Here is a 13737-nt window from a genome sequence, read left to right as displayed (position 1 = left end):
AATCGATAGACTTAACCAAGACGTGCAGTTATCTTGATCAAGGCTGAAAATGAGAACAATATCTGCGAGCCCTGAGAGATAAAGATATCCATCCGCACGATTTAAAAGCAATCTCTGTTTGATCAGAGTCCAGCACTGCCTCTAATGAGAAACTTTGAAGCTATAAAAGCATGTTTGTTCTTACGCCCAAAATTCTGCTTTCATAAACAGCTTTTAAAGGAAAGCGGCCTTGTCCTGTTCAAGAAACGCGCATGTAGCTGTAACTTAAGGGTAATGAGGCAAACTTTAAAAGTCATCCTCATTTTTTGAGGGGCTAAATGTACGAGGAGAGTTTTGTGGGGTAAAGCAGTGGTGTTTGTTTCCAGAAATAGTCAAACATATGCAAACATCCATTCAAAGTCTGTCCTGATTCTCATTTTAAACCTTGCTTGGATTGTGTTTTTGTATTCCTGTCTTCGCTTGTAAAGGAAAATACATTTCGTAATATTAATATAAATGTACAGTAAATATTAGAAATAAAAATACACTGCAGAAGAAAAACGCATTCGGACCATATATATATATATATATATATATATATATATATATATATATATATATATATATATATATATATATATATATATATATTATATTAGTTGAAGTCAGAATTATTAGCCCCCTTTTTTATTTATTTATTTATTTTTCCAAATGATGTTTAACAGAGCAAGGTAATTTTCACACTATGTCTGATAATATTTTTTTTTCTGGAGAAAGTCTTATTTGTTTTATTTCGGCTAGAATAAAAGCAGTTTTTTAATTTTTTAAACACAATTTTAATGACAGAATTATTAGCCCCTTTCAGCTATATTTTTCCGATAGTCTACAAAATAAACCATCGTTATACAATAACTTGCCTAATTACCCTAACCTGCCTAGTTCACCTAATTAACCTAGTTAAGCCTTTAAATGTCACTTTAAGCTGTATAGAAGTGTCTTAAAAAATATATAGTCAAATATTATTTACTGTCATCATGACAAAAATAAAATAAATCAGTTATTAGAGATGAGTTATTAAAACTATTATGCTTTGAAATGTGTTGAAAAAAAACCTATTTCCGTTAAGCGGAAATTGGTAGAAAAAATATACTGGGGGTGTAATCATTCTAAATTCAACTGCATATGTACAATTTTTCAGGTAAAATTTGTATTTATTTGTCTCTTACATGGATTGGCAGCCTTTCTCAATTACCTCCGAACATGTAAGAATTGTTATCCTCACTTCGAGGCACAAATCGTATACTTACAGTGTTTCCTTTTAAGGATTTTTATGTGCTTTGGGATTATATGACCTGGCAAAAAGCTGTAGCTTTAACTTAAGTCTAATGAGTGAAACTTCAAAAATCATCCTCATTTTTTTTTCTTTTGGGCAAAAATGTAAGAGGAGATTTTTTTGGGGGGTGGGGGAACAGCGTTGTTCGTCCCCAGAAATAGTCACGTGTAAATTCACGCTCAGATCCTCAGACACCAAAAGCCTTTTTAACAAGCACTTGTCATCAGATTTGTTTGTTGAAGGGTATAAAAGCGGGTATTAAGCACCCACGCACGTTTCTGGAATCCTCCTTGTCTGATGCTAAGATTGAAGTGTTGTTTATTCAAATGGAGAAAAGTGAGCTTTCAACTTTCTCAGTCATATGGAAGACAGGTTTAGTGCTACAATAAAATGAGCATCAACAAAGTTGATATGGGTATTTACCAATAAAAGCCCCGGTTTTAGCGCGGAAAAGATGTAAGAGGATTATGGTAGTTTTGACTTTGCACTGACCGGGTTCAGGGCCCTTGGCTTTGAATCTAATTGTCATTGTTCCTTCCTTGCAGGCTGAAAATCCTCCCGCTTGTTTCCTGAAGCAGGTCAGCAGTGGATGTGTTGAAAAGGTGACTGACTGCACAGATGGTGCCGCACGTCTGGCTTCCTGTGCACTGCTGAGTGTTTGTGGGCACGAGACCTCCAATTTACACATGTGAGGGTTATTTCTATACATAAAACATTTGCTTTATAAAGCAGATGCTGTTGATGAAATGAATTGTAATTCTTATATTAAGAGTTAAAAGTTAGTTTACAGTTGAAGTCAGAATTATTAGCCCTCCTAAATTATTTATTTCCCCAATTGTCTGTTTACTGAAGATATTTTTTTATAACACATTTCTAAACATAATAGTTTTAATAATGAATTTCTAAAGAATGGTTCCTTTTACCTTTGTCATGATGACGATGCAGTATTTTACTAGATATATTTTTAGATACTGTAAATACTGTATTGTATAACACTAGACGATTGAAAAAAATTGTGTAACGAGGGTAATAACAATGACCTTCAAATGGTTTTCAAAAAATGAATAAATGCTTTTATTCTAGCCGAAATTAAACAAAAGACTTTAGAAGAAAAAATATGACTGGAAATACTGTGAAAATTTCTTGCTCTTTTAAGCATCATTTGAGAAATATTTGAGCGATAGCAGTTTTGGCTTCAACTGTATACATGTACGATTTCAGAAGATTTTATGAATAATACAGCCAAAAACAACATTTTTAAAAATATAATTACAAAACACAATAGCTGTTTTCATATCTTAATTTACTTTTGTTAATCCAGACTTTAGTGTCACATGGTCTTTCAGTAATAATTCTAATATCCTGATTTGCTGAACAGGAAAAATCTTGGTGTGGAAAACAAAAGTAGTTGTTTACTTGTTTTTGCCTAAAAAAAAAGAATCTAACCCCAATCCTAAATCAAAAAATTCTGCATTAATTGTTTAAAAATGACTGAAAGGAGTCCATTTTCCATTGACCTTTGTCATTAATTCTGATAATACACTGCAAAAAAATAAAATAAAATGCTGGGTTCCACACAATTCCTTCATGTTGTCCCAACACAAATTGCTTAAGTTAAAATATCCCGGACGAGCCCCCACTTTGTTATGACCTCTCTTTAAGATGGCCCGTTTAAAAGCATTTTAAATCAAATTATTCCTACGCAACACATAATGGCGATGGCATTCTTACCCAAATACAACAAATATCTCAGACAAGTATATAAATCTTCAAAAATAAAAAGATATACAAACAAAACAAAGAACAAATGATAAAAATGCTGACTGATCCACCAGAGTTGTGTGTCTTCTCGTTCTCATTGGTGTCTTTTTATCTTCTCTCAATTAGACCCCAATGACAAGCAGGTGCATCCGGTAAAGTCTAGATAGGATACAGCTGCGGATAAGCACGTCAATATGGCATAATTTTTGTAAAACTGTATAACAACAACTGATATTTTTACAGTATTGTTGCGGTTGGGGTGGGGGCATGCGTTTATAAAATACAATTAATTGGGTAATTTAATAAATAACGCTCGGTACAACTACTGTTTTTGCATTATAGTGATGTTGGGGTAGGGGTAGACGTTAATAAAATATTGGGAAATATATTAAATAATATAAATAATTCTCGTTAACTTCCGGCCGCCAGAAAAAGAAGTGAGGGTTAGTCAAAAAGAAACAAACAAATTAAGCCACTGTTCGTAACAAGCTAATGTGTCGAGTGATTAACAGTTTAAGTGAATTGAAGAAAACATTTAAGTTGTCCCAAAATAAACCCTTTAGACTTGTGTTGTTTCAACTCATTTTTAATAAATAGTAGTTTGAGAGTAGTGTCTTACAATTCCTACTAAACACTCACAACAAGAAGCATTTCTTTGTAAATCCCTACACATGAATTATCATAATAATAATGTGAGACTAAAGAGAGTAGTGATGCTGAACATTTAGCTTTGGATAATAGGAGTAAATTATCTGGATAATAGCATAAAAAGTTTATATAATAATGTATTTTGGATCTAATATATGGGGTGTATCAGTTAAACTGCCTGTACTTTACTTTACTTTTTAGTTTCAGTTTCATTTGCTTTAAATTTACTGAGTTTGGTCATTTCTGAACTTCAAGAGTCAAACGTTGTAAACAAGCTAGTGATTGTGAGGCCTGTGGTTTGTAGTGTTGTGTTTAGTCTCAGCAGTGGAGGAGGCGGCGGCGGCGGGTGGGGAAATGGTGGAGGGAGATGGCAGATTTTTCACCTGGAGGCAAATGCAGAGAGAGGAAGCTGTGGGCTTCATCAGGGAGCAGCTCGCTTCCAGGAAGCACATCTCCTCCGTTATTCATTATTCATCCAGCCTCACAATTAGTTCCCATATTGCTCATGCTACTAGCACACCCTGATATCCCTGCTCTTTATACAATGATACACACACTTTCTTCTAGCTCACCTATATCTTTGTCTATTCTGTCTGTTTTCATGTAAACACTTTGTATTTACCTTCCTTTAGTTTAGATTCTGTCATTGTTTACTCATGTCTGTGTATTTACCATGTAGACACGGTCAAGATGACCTGCTGCAGTTTTGACTTTGAACATAGCATGGTTGTTGGTGCCAGACGGGCTGGTCTGAGTATTTCAGAAACTGCTGATCTACTGGGATTTTCATGCACAAACAACTCTAGGGTTTCAAAGAATGGTGCGAGAAAGAGAAAATATCTTGTGAGCGACAGTTCTGTGGGCGCAAATGCCTTGTTGATGCCAGTGGTCAGAGGAGAATGGCCAGATTGGTTCCAGCTGATAGAAAGGCAACAGTAACTCAAATAAGCACTCGTTACAACCAAGGTCTGCAGAAGAGCATCTCTGAATCCACAACACACCCAACCTTGAGGCGGATGGGCTACAGCACCAGAAGACCACACCGGGTGCCACTCCTGTCAGCTAAGAACAGGAAACTGAGGCTACAATTCGCACAGGCTCACCAAAATTGGACAATAGTGATAGGAAAAACGTTGCCTGGTCTGATGAGTCTCAAATTTTGCTGAGACATTCGGAGAGTAGGGTCAGAATTTGGTGTCAACAACATGCAAGCATGGGTCCACCTGCCTTGTATCAATGGTTCAGGCTAGTGGTGGTGGTGCAATGGTGTGGGGTATGTTTTGGGCCAATTTGTACTAGTTGAGCATTGTGTCAACACCACAGCCTACACTGCAACTTCATGAGCACAGTGGACCCATTTTCTGATGGCTACTTGCTGCAGGATAACATGCCATGTCATAAAGCATGAATCATCTCAGACTGGTTTCTTCATCTAGTTACATCTTTGTCACGAAGGAAAAAGGCAGACAAAAGGGGGTCCAACCCGGTACTAGTAAGATGTACCTAATAAAGTGGCATGTGTGTGTGTGTGTGTGGGCGTATATATATATATATATATATATATATATATATATATATATATATATATATATATATATATATATATATATATATATATATGAGCAATATCACACTCGTAGCAGTGCGATATGGCTGTATATCGGCACTGGTGGAGGCGTGCATAGTGCCGATATACAGGCGTACTGCCTTAGTGCCCCCAACAGTGCCGATATACAGCCATATCGCACTGCTACGAGTGTGATATTGCATTTATACAACAGTTTGATGGCATAATTGTGTATATAAAAAACAAAATCAAACATGGAGAGTCTCAAAAACCCTTTTGTATGAGGAACTACTTTCTTCCGGATTCAAATTATAAGCTGACAGTTAAACAGTTGAGCGTGCATCTTTTAAACTTTAGATCTGTAGTGTCTGCTTTTTGCTGGCTGTATGTGGGCGGAGTAATACACAAAGGGTAAAGAGGCTGTAGGAGTTCAGATATTGCAGACTATCGCTCGGCTATCAGCCAATCAGATTTGAGAACCAGACAGAACTGTTGTGTGTATATATATATATATATATATATATATATATATATATATATATATATATATATATATTTACATTTACATTTACATTTAGTCATTTAGCAGACGCTTTTATCCAAAGCGACTTACAAATGAGGACAAGGAAGCAATTTACACAACTAAGAGCAACAATGAATAAGTACTAAAGGCAAGTTTCAGGTCTGTAAAGTCTAAGAAGGGAAGTGTTAGTAGTTTTTTTTTTTTTTTTTTTTTTGTACAATTAGTGTGATATTCAAAGAGGCAATTGCAGTTTAGGAAGTGAAGTGGAGACTAAATAGTTGAGTTTTTAGTCGTTTCTTGAAAATAGCGAGTGACTCTGCTGTTCTGATGCAGTTAGGGAGTTCATTCCACCAACTGGGCAGATTGAGCGTGAGCGTTCGCGAAAGTGATTTTTTCCCTCTTTGGGATGGAACCACGAGGCGACGTTCATTCACAGAACGCAAGTTTCTGGAGGGCACATAGATCTGCAGAAGTGAGAGCAGATAGGAAGGTGCTAGGCCAGAAGTCACTTTGTAGGCAAACATCAGAGTTTTGAATTTGATGCGAGCAGCAACTGGCAGCCAGTGCAAACGGACTAGCAGCGGAGTGACATGTGCTCGTTTAGGTTCATTGAAGACAACTCGTGCTGCTGCATTCTGGAGCAGTTGAAGAGGCTTGATAGAGTTAGCTGGAAGCCCAGCTAGTAGAGAGTTGCAGTAATCCAGTTTGGAGAGAACAAGAGCTTGAACAAGGAGTTGAGCTGCATGTTCAGATAAGAAGGGTCGGATCTTTCTGATGTTATAGAGTGCAAATCTGCACGATCGAGCAGTTCTAGAAATGTGGTCAGAGAAGTTTAGTTGGTCATCAATCGTTACTCCAAGGCTTTTCACCATTTTGGATGCAGTAATGGTTGCCCCATCCATCTGGATTGAAAAGTTATGGTGTAGAGTCGGGTTGGCAGAAACTACAAGCATTTCCGTTTTTGCGAGGTTCAGCTGAAGATGATGATCTTTCATCCAGTGTGAAATATCCAACAGGCAGGCTGAGATACGAGCTGGAACCGAGGGATCATCAGGATGAAAAGAGAGGTATAGCTGGGTGTCATCAGCATAGCAGTGGTAGGAGAATCCATGTCTCTGGATGACTGGTCCTAGAGATGATGTGTAGATGGAGAAGAGAAGTGGCCCAAGAACAGAGCCTTGAGGTACCCCAGTGTTTAGATGCTGTAGGTTGGACACCTCTCCCCTCCAAGACACCCTGAATGACCTGTCAGAGAGGTAAGATCTAAACCATTGTATAACAGTGCCCGCAACGCCCAGTGACTCAAGCGTAGATAGCAGGATCTGGTGGTTGACAGTGTCAAAAGCAGCTGACAAGTCCAGCAAAATGAGGACTGATGATTTAGAGTCTGCTTTAGCCAGTCTGAGATCCTCCACGACCGAGAGCAGGGCAGTCTCAGTTGAGTGGCCTTTCTTAATATATATATATATATCAACTTTAACTTGTATCTCTTAAATGTTAATTCAAAATATTGTTCTAGTAAAGTGTTTTGACATTATTCTGATGTTGATCTGCTTTTACTTTCTTTTTAATATGCCCATACTTTATGTATTAGTCACTTTACAATATGTTTCTTTCTTTCCTTACAGTCTCCATTCATCTCTTTTATACTGTACGACTTTTCGTTCTTTATTGGTGAGGTAATTCCCCATTTCTTTGGTGTTTATAAAACTGCTTGTAATCGTACGGCTGACGAAATAGGCTGGGACATTTTCCGAACAATTTGAGAAGAAAAGCACGGCCTAAAAGTGGCAAATTGCTTACAGAGCCATTAATTTCCTTATTAGTTTCCTCACAGCCAGCATAAAAGTACTTTTGGAAACTGAAGACGGCTGAGGAACAAACCGTCCTCCAGCTGCTATCATATGTCACTTATTTATGTGCAAATCCCAAAGTTATGACTGTGACATAATTAACTGCAAATTGGGGAAGTTGTCATCTTCAAAGGGCCAGAACCTTTTAGTCTGGTGTCTTTATTTCCCTGCCAGATGACTGCTGTACATGATCCGATGTTTTTTTTCCTTCGGAATCGATGCTGCACTTTCTTTCAGAACTTATTCTGTCTTTGGCGTCTCTGGCTGCAGGCATCTTACATTATGTTGTCTTTTCTAAAGAGGAGGGAAGATTGCCTTTTTTTTGCTCTTGTCTCGCACTTCCTGATATTTGCTTTTATCAAAGCATCATTTTATCTTAATAAACCTTAATTTGATGAAATAGCAATTCAGTTCCTGTATCTGCGATCGGCTTTGATATCCAGGATGTCTGGCAGCTAGAAAGATCTCATAGATAAAGTAAATGTAAAATATCTTTTGCTATGAATCGATTAAATCAGGGGAAAGCATGTCACTCACGTCAAAGTCTGGGTCTGTTTAATCGTAATTTGAGTGATTTCTTAAATGACGTGATCTTCTGAATGAAGATATGTAGCCCAATGAGCAAGCGAAGTCTTTATATTAATAAAGCATGAACATTTTCAGAAAACCACCACCGTTTGTGCTTTTGACTTAATGAGTGACAATAGTGTGAAAAAGTATGTGCCCCCTTACTGATTTATGACTGATTTATACCACACTTTTTCCACACACAGGGCTATGTAGTTTTGTATTTTGCTTCCCCTTAATAATTTCATAACTGCATGGTGTTTACTTGTGTTATTGTGTGACTAATATTTCAATCTAAATCATTAAAGCACAGGTGTCAAACTCAGTTCCAAAAGGGCCGCAGCTCTGAACAGTTTAGTTCCAACCCTAATTAAACACACCTGATCAAACCAATTGAGTCCTTCAGGCTTGTTTGAAACCTACAGGTAAGTGTGTTGGAGCAGGGTTGGAACTAAACTGTGCAGGGCTTCGGCCCTCCAGGAATTGAGTTTGACACCCTGCATTAAAGTTTGATAAACATGCAACAAAAAAAGAAATCAATAAGGAGGCAAGCACTTTTTTTCACAATACTGCATAAACATAGAAAATGCTAATCTGTTATTACACTTATTTTGGGATTTTCAGACAAGTTTTAAAGGGCACTTATGGTGAAAAATCTACTTTTAAAACTGTTTGGACAGACAAGTGTGTAAGTATTTTGTATATACTGTCATATTGGGGTGAAATAAACACACCCAGTCCTTCGTTTTTTCCATATTAATAACATAAAAACGGTGGACCAATTGGAGCGGTTTTCAGATGGACCGCAACTTGACGTAGGAGTGCGGTCCCCCCGCCCACCAATATTGATTGACAGCTGCGCGGATTAACATGTCTCCGTAGTAACGCATATAAACAAGACAGGACGAGCGCAAAGCAACCGGGAATAAAAGGTCTGTTCAGTTCGCTATAGGATCATCATCAAACATGATCAAGAGTGAGTTTTACAAGTTTAACATGTTTTAAAACAGTGCACGTGTGTAATGAATTACAGCGATTCACTTTAGATTCACTTCATCAGCATAGCCGCGTGTCAGAACAATTATAAAAGAAGATGCTTTAATCCCGGTTTGTGGACAATAAATCGGGTTTATTTTGTACATTAACATAACAGATATCCATACAGCAGTGTATATTAACCTGTATCATGTCACATATGCGTGCAAAACGAGTGTAAAGCTTAACGCACTGTCTCTCTCTCTCTCTGTGTGTGTGTACGCTATCTGTGTGTGTGTGTGTGTGCGCTAACTGTGTGTGTGTCTGCGCTATGTGTGTGTGTGGGTCTGTGTTTGTGTGTGTGTGTGTGTGTGCGCCCTTGCTGTGTGTGTGCGTGAACTTTGTAATGGCATTGTGTGTGACTCATTGTTGCATCTCCACAAAAAATGCATCAAATACTGGTTGGTAAAGTTCTTACTGTAGTATTTCTCACAAACGTTATGCGAGATCTGCTTCCTGAGGCAGCCAAGGGCAGCGATTGAGGCATGTTGCTGACAGGCACATGGTAACGGTGGGCGGTGATGACTCGCCTTAAAGGCCCAGTGCAAAAAAACAGCAACAACATTTTCCCAGCTATAATACAGACACTTCAAACAGCTATAATAAATACTCTGATGGGTGTTTTGAGCTGAAACTTTAAAGACACGTTCTGCGGACACAAAAGTCATATATTAAATATGAAAAAAGGGGTAACCTATGTGCCCTTTAAAATAATATGCAAATATGACTATAATGCAGACTATGAATTTAGACTCAGTTGCTTTTACAAGCATGAATATGTGAAGGCCAAGCTTGCTCAGCAGACTCACAATGTCATAAGATGTTATTATTAGGTTAGATTTTGGTCACCAGCATCTAAGGGCGATGTTGTTTTGATGTCCAATAACAACGTCAAATGACGTTGTCATGTTATGTACGAAAGTGACTAAAATCCAACGTTGAGCCAACATCTTAAACCTTATATTGATGTCATATACTGACATTTCTTCATCAGGTATGGCAACCAAAATCCAATGTCTGAATGATGTCATATTGACGTCAAATACTGACATTTATTCATCATGGATGGCAACCAAATTCAACTACGGATTCACAACATGGGCTGGGCTTTTGTCCGCCCGATGACTTTAGCTTCATTGCTAAAGGGTTAACATGGATTTTATTGAGATAGTAGCTGTGCTTTATGTGCTTTAGGAAGGCTGAAAAATAGCATCGCTTTGTTAGGTGCCATGTCTGAGTCCACTATAACCTTTCAAAGGGTGTACCCAGCTCTGTGAGTTCATCATTTCGTCCAGAAACTGTACCTGGATGATGGAAGCTTTCAGTGGTGCTTCAAACTGAGCCGAGTTTGATCAACTTGTTGTCCGTGTCGGCAAGAGGATTTACGTCATAATTACACTCCTACAAAAGCAAGGTCCTGATTGTGAGCTAAACGTTTAGATTTACCAACTCAAGCAAATTTGCGCATAAAACACACAAAAACCCAGACTCGAACCAACGACATTCTTGTTGTGAGATGACAGTGCTAACCATTGAGCCACCTCTGCCCATCTAGTGTTTCAGAAGTGTCAGAGCAACACAAACTGAATGCAGAAGTGTTAATGCACAGCTACGTACAAGAAATACGCTTTAGGTTACAGCGATAACTCAACGCAGAAGTATAATTCAGCCTTAAGAGCTGACGGTTGAGCCCGAGGGCTGGTCTGAGGCTCTGGACAGAGGTGTGAGAGATAAGAGAGTCGGGCTTCAGAACTTGCTCCTCCACTGATGGCTGATGAAGGCTGACGGTGCCAGCGTCTGTCAGCGTAAGTGAGCAGCCAGGAGCAAATGAGATTCATTGAAGTTAAACGCTCAGGTTTGGCTAGCCGGCCACACAGCACACTGGTGTCATGTCACATTATGACCTGAAAGTGACGAGAAGACGGAGTCAATGTGGAGCACATTCGATGTGTGAGGTGTGTGTGTGTGTCCTCTTATTAATCTCAGAGAACTTCTTCACTGCCGGAACAGACTTTTAGGATGTATTTATTGACAATTAATCTCATACATGCTTAGAGACACATCAAGCTGTAGAACTAGTGGCAATGAAAACCAACTCTTGTCAACTTGCGGCCTGTCAGTACACAAAAACAGCATGTGAACACAACAAACAGATGACAACTGATTGAAACCAGAACATAAAATATCCATAAATTGGTAGTTTTCTATATTTTGTCATGTTTTTATTTCATTTTTATAACCCTTGATCTTTCTTGCAATAACTTTTAACCTTGAAAAGTTTTATTATTATGTATTATGTACTCGTGTAATGTTGCTCATATATTTAAAGATAATGAATGACAATTTCTAATGTCCCCCAAAAGTTTTTTTTATAATTATTATTGTTAAATGTTATTCATTGCATCTCCATTTTTAAAAAGTTTCATCTTTAGAGGTCATAGAATCCTGTTCTAGTCAATAAACTCGATCTGTTATCCCTTTCTTATTGACTTGTCACATCTGGATATTAGGCCTTCAGAAAGTCTTGCTTTGGAACAAAGAAAGCTCACTATTGTCCCCCCAGAAAAATCAGTCAGAGTCTGAGAAAACAAAACAAAAAGCTTTTTTTTTCCAAATGAGACAAACCTCACTAAGATAAAACGACAATCAGAGCTCAGTCGATTCATGCCAGCTAAAACAAAGAAGGCCTTTATTGGCGTCTGTTGAATCTTGGTGCTTTGATTGAGCAGAAACACAGCTGTGCGTCTTTATGGAGACAAAACTGATTGTCTGTCTATACCTTGACTGTGCTGTATGGGATAAAGCCCCATTATCCACAGTCACCTTCATCTGTGTCAGACTTATAATGAAGATTTTATAAAGCTGGCACTTTAGACAAATGTTTTGGGAAGAGAATGTCACACAGCAAATACAATACCATCGCAAGACAGCAGTGTGAATAATACTTAGCAAACGGCAGATGTACAATGTAATTGTAGAGTTGATTTTTCATTCGTTTTACTCCTCATCTGGCTTTTGCTATTGCGGTTTCAAGGACTTTAGTGATTCAGTGCTTGATTTAAGGCTGTTTTTGCATGATTCTCCTTTTCTGTCTTTCTTGAGGTTTTATTTGGAGATCAGACTTGGATTGTAAGGCTATAAATCTGACGGGATGCTAAAAATGCTTATTATAAGACAATAGCATTAGTAATCCAATTAAGACTGATTTATTGAAAAAAAAAAGAAGGATGGCTATTGAAAAGCATTAAACATTTATGAAGTTGCAATGCTTCTTCCACATTTTATAGCATTTTAAAGTAAAAAGTGCTGGGAATGCTGCTTTGATATAGATGTCTGAGCGGAACAGATTTTTTTAGTCCTCCTCCCGGCTGCTTCCGCCAGGTTTTATACCGCTCCCAACCACTCCCGCTGTATATTAAGTTTTTGTTCACCTGCTGCCTACCGGACCAGAGCGTTCCCGCTATATATATATATATATATATATATATATATATATATATATATATATATATATATATATATATATATATATATATATATATATCACTTTTAATTGGATACTACCAAAAGAGAGGGATAACAAATAAAACTGTAGGATGTTCAAGGATTGTAGGCCCAATCCCAATTCTATTTTTGCACCTCCACCTCTTCCCCTTCCACTTGGCCCTTGAAACAGAGTGTGGGCTTTAAAATTTACCCCTAAGAAATGGTACACCGCTTCAACACCTGCACACATCATCATATGTCATAGAGATCTGTTGCTTCAAATGAGGTTGACAATCACGATGGTGAATTCTTTGGTTTCGAGCGAGTGTGGTCCTCAAAAATCTTAGTTTCGTTATTTAGCCCTTTCCCATAGCCCAACAACTTCAAGCTATATATATATATATATATATATATATATATATATATATATATATATATATATATATATATATATATTAGTGGTGGGCTGTCATCGGTGTTAACGTGCTGCGTTAATGCGACACTCTTATTGGGCGTTAAAAAAAATCGCCGTTAAACTATTCTCAAAGTTGGTTTGGGAGCTGGGTCTGTTCTACGCAAGCTATGATGACTTTCACCTTGATATTTTAGCGCAGATGTATACCTGACTGGTGAGCCGTCTGACAAAAAAAGTGCCCTTCTGAATCAAATCAGCAGGATGCCCTTCTGGATCTTTCACTTACTTCGAAGTTTACATGGACATCTGTAGTCTAGTTATTTGCCTTAATAGACAATAATATAATTAAGGTGTTTACGTGAAGTGCTTTCATGTAAGAGTTTCCTGTAATTTTGGATGACTTTAACTGCAGTTCGGCAGTTTCACTTTCACTCATGAACATTTCATAAATGCCCCCATGACAAACTGGGGTATTAGATGAAAATAAGGAGTAAGGACTGGTGAGAGTGTTATGGAATTTAATAATGCAAACCGAATGGAAAGCAAAAAAACTTCTGCATTTTGCGGTGT

General features: G+C 37.7%; 1 long non-coding RNA gene across 1 annotated transcript in view; it reads left to right on the top strand.

Moving 5' to 3' along the window:
- The window catches only part of LOC141377110 (uncharacterized), a 149795-nt gene that overhangs the window by 62352 nt on the left and 73706 nt on the right, over window positions 1–13737 (top strand). The window contains exon 3 of the long non-coding RNA XR_012389117.1: window positions 1858–2000. This is a non-coding gene — a long non-coding RNA (uncharacterized lncRNA). The remainder of the gene's footprint in view (window positions 1–1857; window positions 2001–13737) is intronic.

Source organism: Danio rerio, chromosome 13 (genome assembly GCF_049306965.1).
Source record: "Danio rerio strain Tuebingen ecotype United States chromosome 13, GRCz12tu, whole genome shotgun sequence".
Taxonomy (NCBI): Eukaryota; Metazoa; Chordata; class Actinopteri; order Cypriniformes; family Danionidae; genus Danio; species Danio rerio.
The sequence above is the reverse complement of the archived record's forward strand: the minus strand, read 5'-3'. Positions and strand labels throughout refer to the sequence as shown.